Genomic DNA, 12514 nt, shown 5'->3' with positions numbered 1-12514 from the left:
TCAGAGACATCTGTCTCCATGATTTTACCCCTCAATGGCAGAGCTTTGATATAGGCAGACAGCAATCTGGCCACAAGCCTCTGAACTCTTCAACAACGTTTTGAGGTTCTGAACTTCCACCACATAGCCATCTCTTGAGGAACAGGCAGATCCAATTTGTAAGATCACATTGCAATGGATAAGTATGGGCTAATTACCCTTGTAACTGCCCTGATTAGCAACCTGCTTCTGGTAGGAGCACATCTCCAGCATAAAGCAGGAATACATCAGGGAACAAGCTCAACATGCAACTATCCATATAGATAGCTATCTAAATAAACCTTCCCACAGCTGTCCCCCAACTCTCACCTGCTTCCAAAACCATCACCACAGGTGCAGGAAGGTTCCAGTTTTTTTTGTTTTCCTCACAAATTACTTTCCCACTTAACATTGTATTAACAGCAAACTTGCTTACATGACACTCAGTCCCTTTCTCAAAGTTAATCATTGTAGATTGTAAATAGCTGAGGCCTAATCATTGACCTGTGTGGCAATCCACAATTAACAGCCTGCCAATTTGAAAAATGGTCCATTTATTCCTACTCTCTATTTTCTGTCCTTCAATCAATCCTCAATCCATGCAAATATATAAGCCCTACTCATGAGCCTTTATTTAGCGCAACATTTCTTTGTATGGCCTTTTAAAAATTCAAATATAATACATCCTCTGATCTACCCTGCTTGTTATAGCCTCCAAAATTACTGCACAACTTGCCCTTAAAGCATACGCAAGTCACGGTCATCATTTTGACCCTAAGTTGTAGCCATTGCACCACCCTGCTCTCTCCACAGAGCGATGCATTTTCCTTTCCTTTAAATGATTATCTATTCTTCCACTAAAAGATGAACTGGCTCCATCTCAACTCTCTGTGTCAGAGTATTCCAGCACTGTCACGTGAAGGCATTTCTGTCAAATTCGCTCCTTAATCTCAGTGGCAGTTCTCACTGGATGACCTCTTTTTTTGTGGTGTCAAAAATCTAGAAATGTTGTTCTTTGCAGCTTTTTGAATTTTTATAGATTCAGACAACAAACGTAACCAAATAAAAATACATATTTTCAGAGCCAGATGAATTCATCTTTGTTAATAGCCCTGTAAAACTAAAGCAGAAAGGTTGATATTACTTGTCTGTGTATTTCTAAAACACAGACTGTAATCATATAAACAAATTATGATTAAAGCTGAAGGAAAACCTTACAGTGGCAGCAGTTGGGACAGGGTACTTTTTGATCAAAACAACTCCAACCAAATGCCCACATTACAATATGCACAACAGAATGTTGTTTTCACACGATCACAATTAGTTCCTGGAAGAACATAAGAACATAAGAACATAAGAAATAGGAGCAGGAGTAGGCCATCTAGCCCTTCGAGCCTGCCCCGCCATTCAATAAGATCATGGCTGATCTGTCGTGGCTCAGTTCCACTTTCCCGCCCTCTCCCCATAACCCTTAATCCCCTCTCTTATCAAGAACCCATCAACCCGCTTCTTAAAAATATTTAGCGAGGCAGCCTCCACCACTTCAACGGGCAGAGAATTCCAGAGATTCACCACCCTTTGAGTGAAGAAGTTCCTCCTCAACTCCGGTCTAAACGGTAGCACTGGAACTCTATTCCCCCACCCTCACCCACCGCCCACCCCACCCCTGCCCCCAGCCATCTCAAATAAAGATGTTCACAGGAGCTGTGCACAGACACCCTGGAGTAGCTCCACTGCCTTTAGGTAAAAATGTAAATACTAAGCCAAGCAGGATGCACATATGGGTGAATATTTTGCCAGAATTCAGCTGCTGGAGGGGTTTCTGGGGCTGGGCAGCATCAGACCAGCCATTGAGCCCATCCAAAACACCAGCTTTTATTCAGGTCAATGAAGCACAGATAGGTAACCTACATCTCTGCAGAAATTTTGGAGAAGTGGACACATGAAAGGTTGATTTCAAGCAGGGTAGGAATGTCATGTAATAGCAAGATATGTAGTACAACACATCTATTGTTCAATTAATATTTTATCTCAGAACTGGAGTTCTCTACAGAAAATACTGCCACCAGGCTTCCCTTTTATGAAGTGAGATTTATCATCATCAGCCTAGTAAAGCATTCAAATCCACTTCTTAATGAAAGGCCAAAAGATTTCACCATATAACATGGCATCAATGAGAGCTTACACTGGTAACTTTTCCTAAATTATCAGTGAAGAATTGAAAACATGAAAGACCAGTCGAGAAATGAGTTCAGGCAGTGCTTGTGTATAAGAGGCTGATCATCCTGTTACCCTGAGGGACAGGTACTAAAACATGTACGTAATTGTTCACCAAATCAAGAATTTCAACATGGAGATGTTGTATTTGGAGAACAGTTTACTAGAACTAAAGATCTGTGTTGGTTTGTACCATATGGATTCACTCACACAATCATCCATGCACGTGATTTCCCATACAGCCTGTTTTATCAGGAGACAAGGGTTAAAAAATGTTTTAAAACAAAAAAATGTGGAAGAAACAACCCACCACACAGCCATGCGCAATTCTTGAGCAAGTTAAAAATTGGCATTGGCAAGGGCTGACTAGCTTTTCTTCAATAATGAGTGGCACAGGAAAGGAGGAATGGAAACAAAAAATGTGATAAATTTCCAGAAAATAGATCGATGACACATTGTCAACAGCTGCATTTTTCACAAAGATAGCAATCATTCTTGTGCAGCTGGAATTTACGTTACATCAGCAATGGTGCCTTCGCTTGATGTTCTCATGATCGCCAAAGTAGTTCTGATCCGGAACACTGCAGGAGTGGAGAAAAGCTATACCAGCTTAAATGCACAATTCTGCAGAAATGTTATATTTAAACTAAAATCAGGGAAAGGTGTACACTGAAAACACTCAGGGTGCAATGAGTCCACAAAAGGATATAGATAGGTTAAGTGAATGGGCAAGAAACTGTCAGATGGCATAGAATATGGAAAAATGTGAGCTTGTCCACTTTGGCAGAAGAAGAGAAAAGCAGTATACTATTTAAATGGAAATTGCAAAACTCTCTGACAGAGGGTGCCCTGGTACATGAGTCACAAAAAGTTAGTACGCTGATATGGCAAGTAATTAGGAAGGTAAATGAAACGTTGGTGTTTACTGAAAGGAGAACAGAGAATAAAAGTAGGGAAGTGTTGCTACAGCTATCCAGAGACTTAGTTAGGCTGTATCTAGAGTACTGTGTACTATTTTTGGTCTCTTTACTTAAAAAAGAATATCATTGCAATCAAGGAAGATTTGCCCAACTGATTCCTGGGATGAAGTGGTTATCTTTTGAGGGAAGTTTGGGCCTAAACCCATTGGAGTTTAGAAGAATGTGAAGAATCTTACTGAAATATATAAGATCTTAAGGGGTGCTTTTTTAAGGCACCAAACAAGTAAACAAACTCAAATTAACTTAGGGGCAAATTAAAAGGGGCAGCCCCCCAAAACGGAAGAGGGAACGGCCCGAACAAAACCAAAGTCTAAATAAAACTTAAAACATTAAATCAAAATGTGATTATCGGGGTCTATAATGCACCCCAGCCCCTGCAGTGTCCAGTGGGCATGGAAGGCATCAACTGCGTGCGTGGACACGCATGCTCTCTCTCCTGGGACACCGGGCCACGAATGTAGCCACGGTAGAGGGGCAGACAGTCGGGATAGACGCCGCCCCCCCCCCCCCCCCAATCGCCTGCTGCCTGGACCTGTTGATGGCGCGTCTCGCCTGGCCCAGGAGCAGGTTCCCTTGACAAGGCAGGCACTGAGAGGATGTTTCCCCTCATGGGAGTGTCTAGAACTAGGACTTACAAGTTAAGAATCAGGGGTCTTCCACTTAAGACTGATGAGGCAAAATGCTCTCTCAGAGAGTCATCAATCACTGCAGGCTGGGTCAGTGAATATATTCCAGGCTGAATTAGATAGATTTTTGATTGACGACAAAATCAGGGATCATGGGAGGAAAACAGGAGAGAGGCGTTGAGACTACAATCAGATCAAATGGCAGATCATTCTCGAGGTGTTGAATGGTCCGCATCTGCTCCTAATTCGAGTTTTTGTGTATTCCTGTGAAAAACTAACAAGGTAAAAATTGTGAATCAGCAGTTCAAACTACGCAAGTGCTATTCCAAAAATGACTTTCATCCAATTCATTTAAAATTCATGCATTACTGCACCAATTTGAGAAACTGGTATGGGATCCTCTTGCTTATCCACTGTCTGCAAACTTGGAAAAAATATCTGAAGAGACACCTTGTTTGTTACCACTGACTTTGTCATCTGATAAATTGTCTACTAAGAATAATTTCTCATTAAGGCAACTTGAATTCATTGACGACTTAAGAGGACAGGGTAGAAAACTACATGTCTAAATTTGCAGTTGAAACAAAGATATTCTAAGCAAAAATATACAAAGATTGATAGATTACGTGAATAGACAATACTGTGTCAAATGGATTCCAATGTAGGCAAACACAAGGTCACCAAAGAAACAGAGGGGAAACCGGAGTATCCAGAGGCAACTCCACACAGACAGTGACCCAAGCCAGGAATCGAAACCAGGTCCCAGTGCGCTTACTAAATGATGTGAAGCTAGAATCAGTGAGGTGCAAAGAGACTTGGAGGCCTTGATACGTACATCATGAAAATAGTATGATCAGGTACAGGAAATAATCAACAAGACCAATGGAATTATAGCCTTTACAACTAGAGAAATAATAAGAAGTCTCACAACACCAAGTTGTGATTCTAGAGAAATTGAGTACAAATGGTCACGGTTCAGTTAAACAAAGCCCTGATTACACCACACCAGAGTGCTGAAAAAGTTCGAAGCACCGCACTTTAGGATGGGTATATTGGCCTTGGAGGGGGTGCATTATTAGTTGGGTAGTTTAACGTCTGTTGAAGGTAAAATGTTAGACTCCGTCATCAGGAGGAAATAGCGAGGCATCTTGAGGGGATTTGCTTGATAGAGCAGACGCAGCACGGTTTCATTAAGGGGAAGTCGTGTCTGACAAATTTATTGGAGTTCTATGAGGATGTGTCTAGGGCAGTGGATAGAGGAGAGCCAGTGGATGTGGTCTTTTTTGATTTTCAGAAGGCGTTTGACAAGGTGCCTCACAAGAGGTTATTGCAGAAGGGGGCATGGAGTTGGGGGGTAGGGTGTTAGCGTGGATAGAGGATTGGTTGTCAAATAGGAGGCAGAGAGTGGGGGTTAATGGGTGCTATTCGGATTGGCGGTCGGTGATTAGTGGAGTGCCCCAGGGGTCGGTGCTGGGGCCTCAGCTATTTACCATTTATATAGATGATCTGGAGGAGGGAACCGAGTGTATGGTGTCGAAATTTGCTGATGACACCAAGATTGGTGGAACGGCAAATTGCGCGGAGGGTGTGGAGAGTCTGCAGAAGGATCTAGATAGGCTGGGCGAATGGGCCAGGAACTGGCAAATGGAATTTAATGTTGGCAAGTGCGAGGTGGTCCACTTTGGTAGGAATAACGGTAGGAAGGACTATTACTTACGTGGCGAAAAACTGCAGCAGGCGACGGTGCAGAGGGACCTCGGGGTCCTTGTGCATGAGTCGCAAAAACCCAGCCTGCAGGTGCAGCAGGTGGTCAGGAAGGCGAATGGGATGCTGGCCTTCATAGCGAGGGGGATTGAATATAAAAGTAGGGAGGTCTTGCTGCAGCTGTATAGGGCATTGGTGAGGCCGCAGCTGGAGTACTGTGTGCAGTTTTGGGCGCCGCACTTACGCAAGGATATTTTGGCCTTGGAGGGAGTGCAGAGGAGGTTTACTAGGCTGATACCGGAGTTGAGGGGGTTGAGCTATGAGGAGAGGCTGAATAAACTAGGCTTGTACTTGTTAGAGTTTAGAAGAATGAGGGGAGATCTCATTGAGACGTATAAGATGATGAATGGGATGGATAGGATAGAGGTGGAGAGACTCTTCCCGCTCAGAAAGGACAGTAGGACTAGGGGGCACAGCCTCAAGATAAAGGGGGGGCAGTTTAGAATGGAGTTGAGGATGAACTTCTTCACTCAAAGGGTGGTGAACCTCTGGAATTCTCTGCCCGTTGAGGTGGTGGAGGCTGCCTCGCTAAATATTTTTAAGACGCGGGTTGATGGGTTTTTGATAAGCAAGGGGATTAAGGGTTATGGGGAGAGGGCGGGAATGTGGAACTGAGCCACGACAGATCAGCCATGATCTTATTGAATGGCGGGGCAGGCTCGAAGGGCTAGATGGCCTACTCCTGCTCCTATTTCTTATGTTATGTTCTTATGTTCTTATTATGTTATTAGAATAGTAAATTAGGTTTATTAGAATAACTCCTGAACTCCAACTTCTTTAAGAAACTAAGGTTGTACTCACTGCAATTCAAATGGTAAAGGGCGTTTTGATCAGAGTTTTCAAGCTATTAAGGGTCATTGAGTTGATCATGAGAAACTAAAGTTAAAGTTTACTTATTAGTCACAACTAAGGCTTACATTAACACTGCAATGAAGTTACTGTGAAATTCCCCTAGTCACCACACTGCGCACCTGTTCAGGTCAATGCACCTAGCCAGAACATCTTTCAGATTGAGAGGAAAACAGAGCACCTGGAGGCAACTCCATACAGACAATGACTCCAGCCAGGAATTGAAACCAGATCCCTGGTGCTGTGAGGCAGCAGTGCTAACCACTATGCCACCGCGCCATGCCTATTTCTGTTAGTTAGGAACTTGAGAACTGAGCAGCACAATTTAAATATTAGACCATTCACCAGTGAAATTATAAAACATGCAAAGGTTGGAAAAAGTTTGGAATTCTCTCCACAAATGACAAATGATGCGAAATCATTGGTTAATTTTAAAACTGAGATTGCTGGTCTTTCATTTTCAAAGGGACTGTGAGGCAAAGGTAGGTTTATTTAGTTAGGTCTCAGATCAGCCATTATCTTACTGAGCCTGCTCAAGGGGTCGAATAACCTATTCCTGCTCCTACTACTGCTGCTTTTGTATGTGGCGACCAAAGCAGTAGTTGGGAATGCTAGAATTGCCCTCAGCCCTCGGGGATGGGAATCAGTCAGCAATTCCAGTACTAGCTGCTGTGAAGCGTAGATGGGTGGACATACTGATCGAGAACTGGATCAGAGTCTTACGTGATGCACTGCATGGTAGAGTAGCTTGAGAAACACTTTCCGAAAACACCGCCTGAGAACACGAAGCCAGAGTTTCAGGAAAGGCGGAAAGGAAATCCGTATTCAAAAATAGTGGAAGCTATTTGTCCGGAAACGCCACAGTATCCTACCCCATTCCCCAAACTGGGATTCTCCACATGTTTTCCGGTCTGCACACATTGTTAAACCTATTGTGAAATACTGAAATCTAACGTTTTGTTATGAATTCATGTCAAACCGTTTGGGGTTACTTTTTTTAAAAAAAGACGCTTAATTCTTTTCCTTGAATTAATCATTGACTCGATCTACCTTGTTAACCGAAAACTTTTTAAGGAATACACTGATACATTTACTGGACCCTCTAATGGAGGTGGCCAATAATCAGCCCCTGCTACAGCTGGGTTGAGTTGCAAATCCAAAGGGAAAAAAAAACTGGAAATTATTCCCACTATAATTGTAACAGGAAATGCCCGGCTAAAATGATTAAAACGCGTTTGTAATTCTTCGATGGTCTTATATGAAAAATAAGCGAGATGATTGCTGTTTCTTTTAAAGTGCGAGGGGACTGAACAAACAACGAAAGTAAAACAAACCAAGCCAACTGTTATGCAAATCTGTGTCTGTGAATGGTTTTTTTTTTGCTAAACATCTGATCGAGAGAGCTGTGCCCTGAACTGTGTTTGATAGAAACTGTACTTACTGAAGGCCTGTCAGGCTGGGGCCAGGAGGGTGGAAAGTTCTGCTGCACTGGTTTCAGCTGCCAAGGTAGGTGAGCAGCAACTTGTCGGCTGCAGAAGCCTGTGTCGGTTTTGGCGAGCTGTAAGCTTATAGCTGCTTTTGGCGAGCGATGGTCAGAGAGCGGGAGCAGCTCAGGGCGAGTTGTCTTGAAACCAACATGTCAGTGACAAGGCAGGAAATGAGAGAGGGGGAGCCCCTCAACCCAACAGCAGCGTCAAGCTGCATCTACACTACTGATTGGTCAGCCCCTCTTAGGTCGGCTGCCTTTGGCACCGAGGCTGAAACTATACAAGAGCTTCACTTTCTGAATTCAAGCACTTCATGAACTGCTGGCGGGTGAGCTTTTGTATTAGCGCGGGGTAAACTACAGCTGGAAATACATACTGCCTAAAACTCAATCTCCACATGCCCAGAGACGTAGTGACACTTTTTTTAAAACCAGTTTTCAGCTATCCCTGCAATCAATCCCACCAATTTTTTCAGAAGCACCATAGAAAGCGTCCATTCCAGATGTATTACCATTTGGCATTGTTCCTGCTCTGTCCAAGACCAGGAGAAACTATGAAGGGTTATGAATCTGTGGAACTTGCCACCCCAAATTGCGGTGGATGTTGGGACAGTGAGTAAATTTAAGAAGGAGTTAGATTTTTAATTGGTAATGGGTTGAAGGGTGATGAGGAAAAGGGAGGAAAATGGGTTCGAGGCACATATCGACCATGATGGAATGGTGGAGCAGATTTAATGGGCCGAATGGCCTAATTCTGCACTTACATGTTATGAACTTAAGAAAGGGTCATGAACGAAGGCCAGTCCATTACGCAAACCAGCCTCCCATCCATTGGCTCCATCTACACTTCCTGCTGTCTCAGAAAAGCAGCCAACATAATCAAGGATCCCATGTACCCCAGACATACCCTCTTCCACCTTTTTCCATCGGAAAAATATGAGATCACATACTGACTGATTCTTCCCTGCTGCCATCAGACTTTTGAATGGACCTACCATATATAAAGCTGATTTTTCCCTACACCCTAGCTATGACTGTAACTCCAGATTCTGCACTCCTTTTCTTCTCTGTGTAATCTATGTACGTTATGCTTTGTATAGCGTGCAAGAAAGAATACTTTTCACTGTATCCCAATATATGTGACAATAATAAATCATATCAAAATCTGTAACTGCAACATAGACTCAGAGTGGTTAGAGATGCATTATTTGATCGTGAAAGGCAATGTTGGGGAGCTTTTTATGAGGTGACATGGACTTCTCTTCCTCCTGTCCTCTCTGCCACACTGATTGAACCAAAAAATCCATTGACCGTGATTACTTCTGTTCTTGATGCTTCTACTCTTGTTTTCTGGAAAGTTGGTTTTAAATTAATGTAATGTGGATGTGAACCAGACTTTAGCTGTAGCATCAACTCTATTGAACTGTTTAAATGCTCTGATAGGCCAGCTCCACTGAAGATCAAATCATTTTTAATAGCAACAATTTTGACAAGCTGACAATTTCTTACCCACTGAAAGATCCTTTATGGATTTCTGATTCCTCATTGGGCAATGTATGATTTTATATGACATTTAGAACATAGAACATAGAACATTACAGCGCAGAACAGGCCCTTCAGCCCACGATGTTGCGCCGACCAGTTAAAAAACAATGACCCTCTAACCTAAACCAATCCCTTTTCATCCATAAACCTATCCACGGATCTCTTAAACGCCCCCAAACTAGGCGCATTTACAACTGCAGCAGGCAGGGCATTCCAATCCCTCACCACCCTCTGGGTAAAGAACTTACCTCTGACATCCGTCCTATAACTACCCCCCCTTAATTTAAAGCCATGCCCCCTCGTGCTAGCTTTCTCCATCCGAGGAAAAAGGCTATCACTATCCACCCTATCTAAACCTCTAATCATCTTATATGTTTCAATAAGATCCCCTCTTAGCCGCCTTCTTTCTAGCGAAAACAACCCCAAATCCCTCAGTCTCTCCTCATAGGACCTCCCCTCCATACCAGGCAACATCCTGGTAAACCTCCTCTGCACCCTCTCCAAAGCCTCCGCATCCTTCCTATAATGTGGGGACCAGAACTGCACACAATACTCCAAGTGCGGCCGCACCAGAGTTGTGTACAGTTGCAACATGATGCTGTGACTCCTAAATTCAATCCCCCTACCAATAAACGCCAAGACACCGTATGCCTTCTTAACAACCTTATCTACTTGATTCCCTACTTTCAGGGATCTATGTACACATACACCTAGATCCCTCTGTTCATCCACACTATTCAGAGTCCTCCCGTTAGCCCTATACTCGACACATCTGTTATTCCTACCAAAGTGAATTACCTCACACTTCTCCGCGTTAAACTCCATCCACCACCTCTCGGCCCAGCTCTGCAACCTGTCTAAGTCACCCTGCAAACTACGACACCCTTCCTCACAATCTACCACACCTCCAACTTTGGTGTAATCAGCAAATTTACTAATCCACCCAACTATACCCTCATTCAGATCATTAATAAAAATTACAAACAGCAGTGGCCCCAAAACAGATCCCTGAGGCACACCACTCGTAACTGAACTCCATGACGAATATTTACCATCAACCACCACCCTCTGTCTCCTACCTGCTAGCCAATTCCTGATCCAATTTCCTAGATTACCCTCAATCCCATACATCTGTATTTTCTGCAGAAGCCTACCATGGTGAACCTTATCAAACGCCTTACTAAAATCCATATATACCACGTCAACTGCCTTTCCCCCATCCACCTCTTTGGTCACTTTCTCAAAAAACTCAATAAGGTTAGTAAGGCACGACCTACCCACTACAAAACCATGCTGACTGTCTCCAATCAATTCATTACTCTCCAAATAACTATAAATCCTATCCCTAATAATTTTTTCTCAAACCTTGCCCACAACAGAAGTAAGACTCACCGGTCTATAATTCCCGGGGAAGTTTCTGTTCCCCTTCTTAAACAATGGGACAACATTCGCTATCCTCCAATCTTCCGGTACTATACCTGAGACCAACGACGACCTGAAGATCAGAGCCAGAGGCTCTGCAATCACCTCTCTTGCCTCCCAGAGAATCCTAGGGTAAATCCCGTCCGGACCAGGGGACTTATCTATTTTCAAACCCTCAAGAATATCCAGCACATCCCCCTTATCAACTGCAATACTGTCTAGTTTACACCCCTGCAACCCAGTGTTCTCCTCAGCTACATTCGTGTCCCCCTGCATGAACACCGAAGAGAAATATTGGTTCAATGCCTCACCAATCTCTTCCGGTTCCACACACAACTTCCCTCTGCTGTCTGTAACTGGCCCTAATCTTGCCCTAACCAACCTTCTGTTCTTAACATACCTATAGAACACCTTAGGATTCTCCTTAATCCTATCAGCCAAAGTCTTCTCATGTCCTCTTTTAGCCCTTCTTAATTCACTCTTCAACTCCCTCCTAGCCAATCTAAAGCTTTCTAGTGCACTACCTGAGCCCTCAAGTCTCATCCGGACATAAGCCTCCTTTTTCTTTTTAACCAACGAATCAACTTTTTTAGTGCACCACGGTTCCCTAGCTCTACCAATTCCTCCTTGCCTGACAGGGACATACCTATCAAGGACTCGCAGTAGCTGCTCCTTGAAAAAACTCCACATTTCGGACGTTCCCAGTCCCTGTAGTCTCCTAGTCCAACCTATGCTTCCTAATTCTCTCCTAATAGCCTCATAATTACCCTTCCCCCAGCTAAAACTACTGACCCGAGGTTCATGCCTATCCCTTTCCATCACTAAGGTGAACGTAACCGAATTGTGGTCATTATCACCAAAATGCACACCAACTTCCAAGTCCAGCACCTGGTCTGGCTCATTTCCCAGCACCAAATCCAATATAGCCTCACCTCTAGTTGGCCTATCAACATACTGAGTCAAAAAACCTTCCTGCACACTTTGTACAAAAACTGCCCCCTCTAACGAGCTAGAGCTATAGCAATTCCAATCAATATTAGTAAAGTTAAAGTCCCCCATAACAATTACCCTATTACTTTCACTCCTAACCAGGATCGTCTCCGCAATCCTTTCCTCAACCTCTCTAGAACTTTTAGGAGGTCTATAAAAGACTCCCAACAGGGTGACCTCTCCTCTCCTATTTCTAATCTCCGCCCATACTACCTCAACAGACAAGTCCTCATCAAACTTCCTCTCTGACACTGTGACACAATCCTTGACGAATAATGCTACCCCTCCCCCCCTTCTACCTCCTTCTCTACTCCGACTAAAGCATTTGAACCCCGGAACCTGCAACAACCATTCCTGACCCTGGTCTATCCACGTCTCTGAAATGGCCACAACATCAAAGTCCCAGGTACTGATCCACGCTGCAAGTTCATCTACTTTATTGCGAATACTCCTTGCATTAAAGTATACGCATTTCAAACCCTGCTCCGCCCCACCCCCGCGATGCCATGCATTGCAGTCCCCATCTATGCCCCCCTCACTTTCACCCCCTCTACTCAGGATCCCACCCCCCCTCTGAATCAGTTTAAACCTCCCTGCATAGCCTTTGCAAATTTACC

At 43.8% G+C, this 12514-nt stretch overlaps 1 protein-coding gene across 3 annotated transcripts in view; it reads right to left on the bottom strand.

Annotated features, from left to right (window-relative positions):
• Positions 1–8099, bottom strand: part of LOC145352624 (E3 ubiquitin-protein ligase pellino homolog 2) — a 211450-nt gene extending 203351 nt beyond the window's left edge. For all 3 annotated transcript variants that reach the window (XM_080202754.1, XM_080202758.1, XM_080202757.1), the window contains exon 1: positions 7896–8099. The gene's annotated coding sequence lies outside the window, so the exon portion shown is untranslated. The remainder of the gene's footprint in view (positions 1–7895) is intronic.
• Positions 8100–12514: the final 4415 nt, after the last annotated feature.

The sequence above is a fragment of the Carcharhinus amblyrhynchos genome, chromosome 14, assembly GCF_965287045.1.
Source record: "Carcharhinus amblyrhynchos chromosome 14, sCarAmb.v2.hapA, whole genome shotgun sequence".
In the NCBI taxonomy this organism is placed as follows: Eukaryota; Metazoa; Chordata; class Chondrichthyes; order Carcharhiniformes; family Carcharhinidae; genus Carcharhinus; species Carcharhinus amblyrhynchos.
The sequence above is the reverse complement of the archived record's forward strand: the minus strand, read 5'-3'. Positions and strand labels throughout refer to the sequence as shown.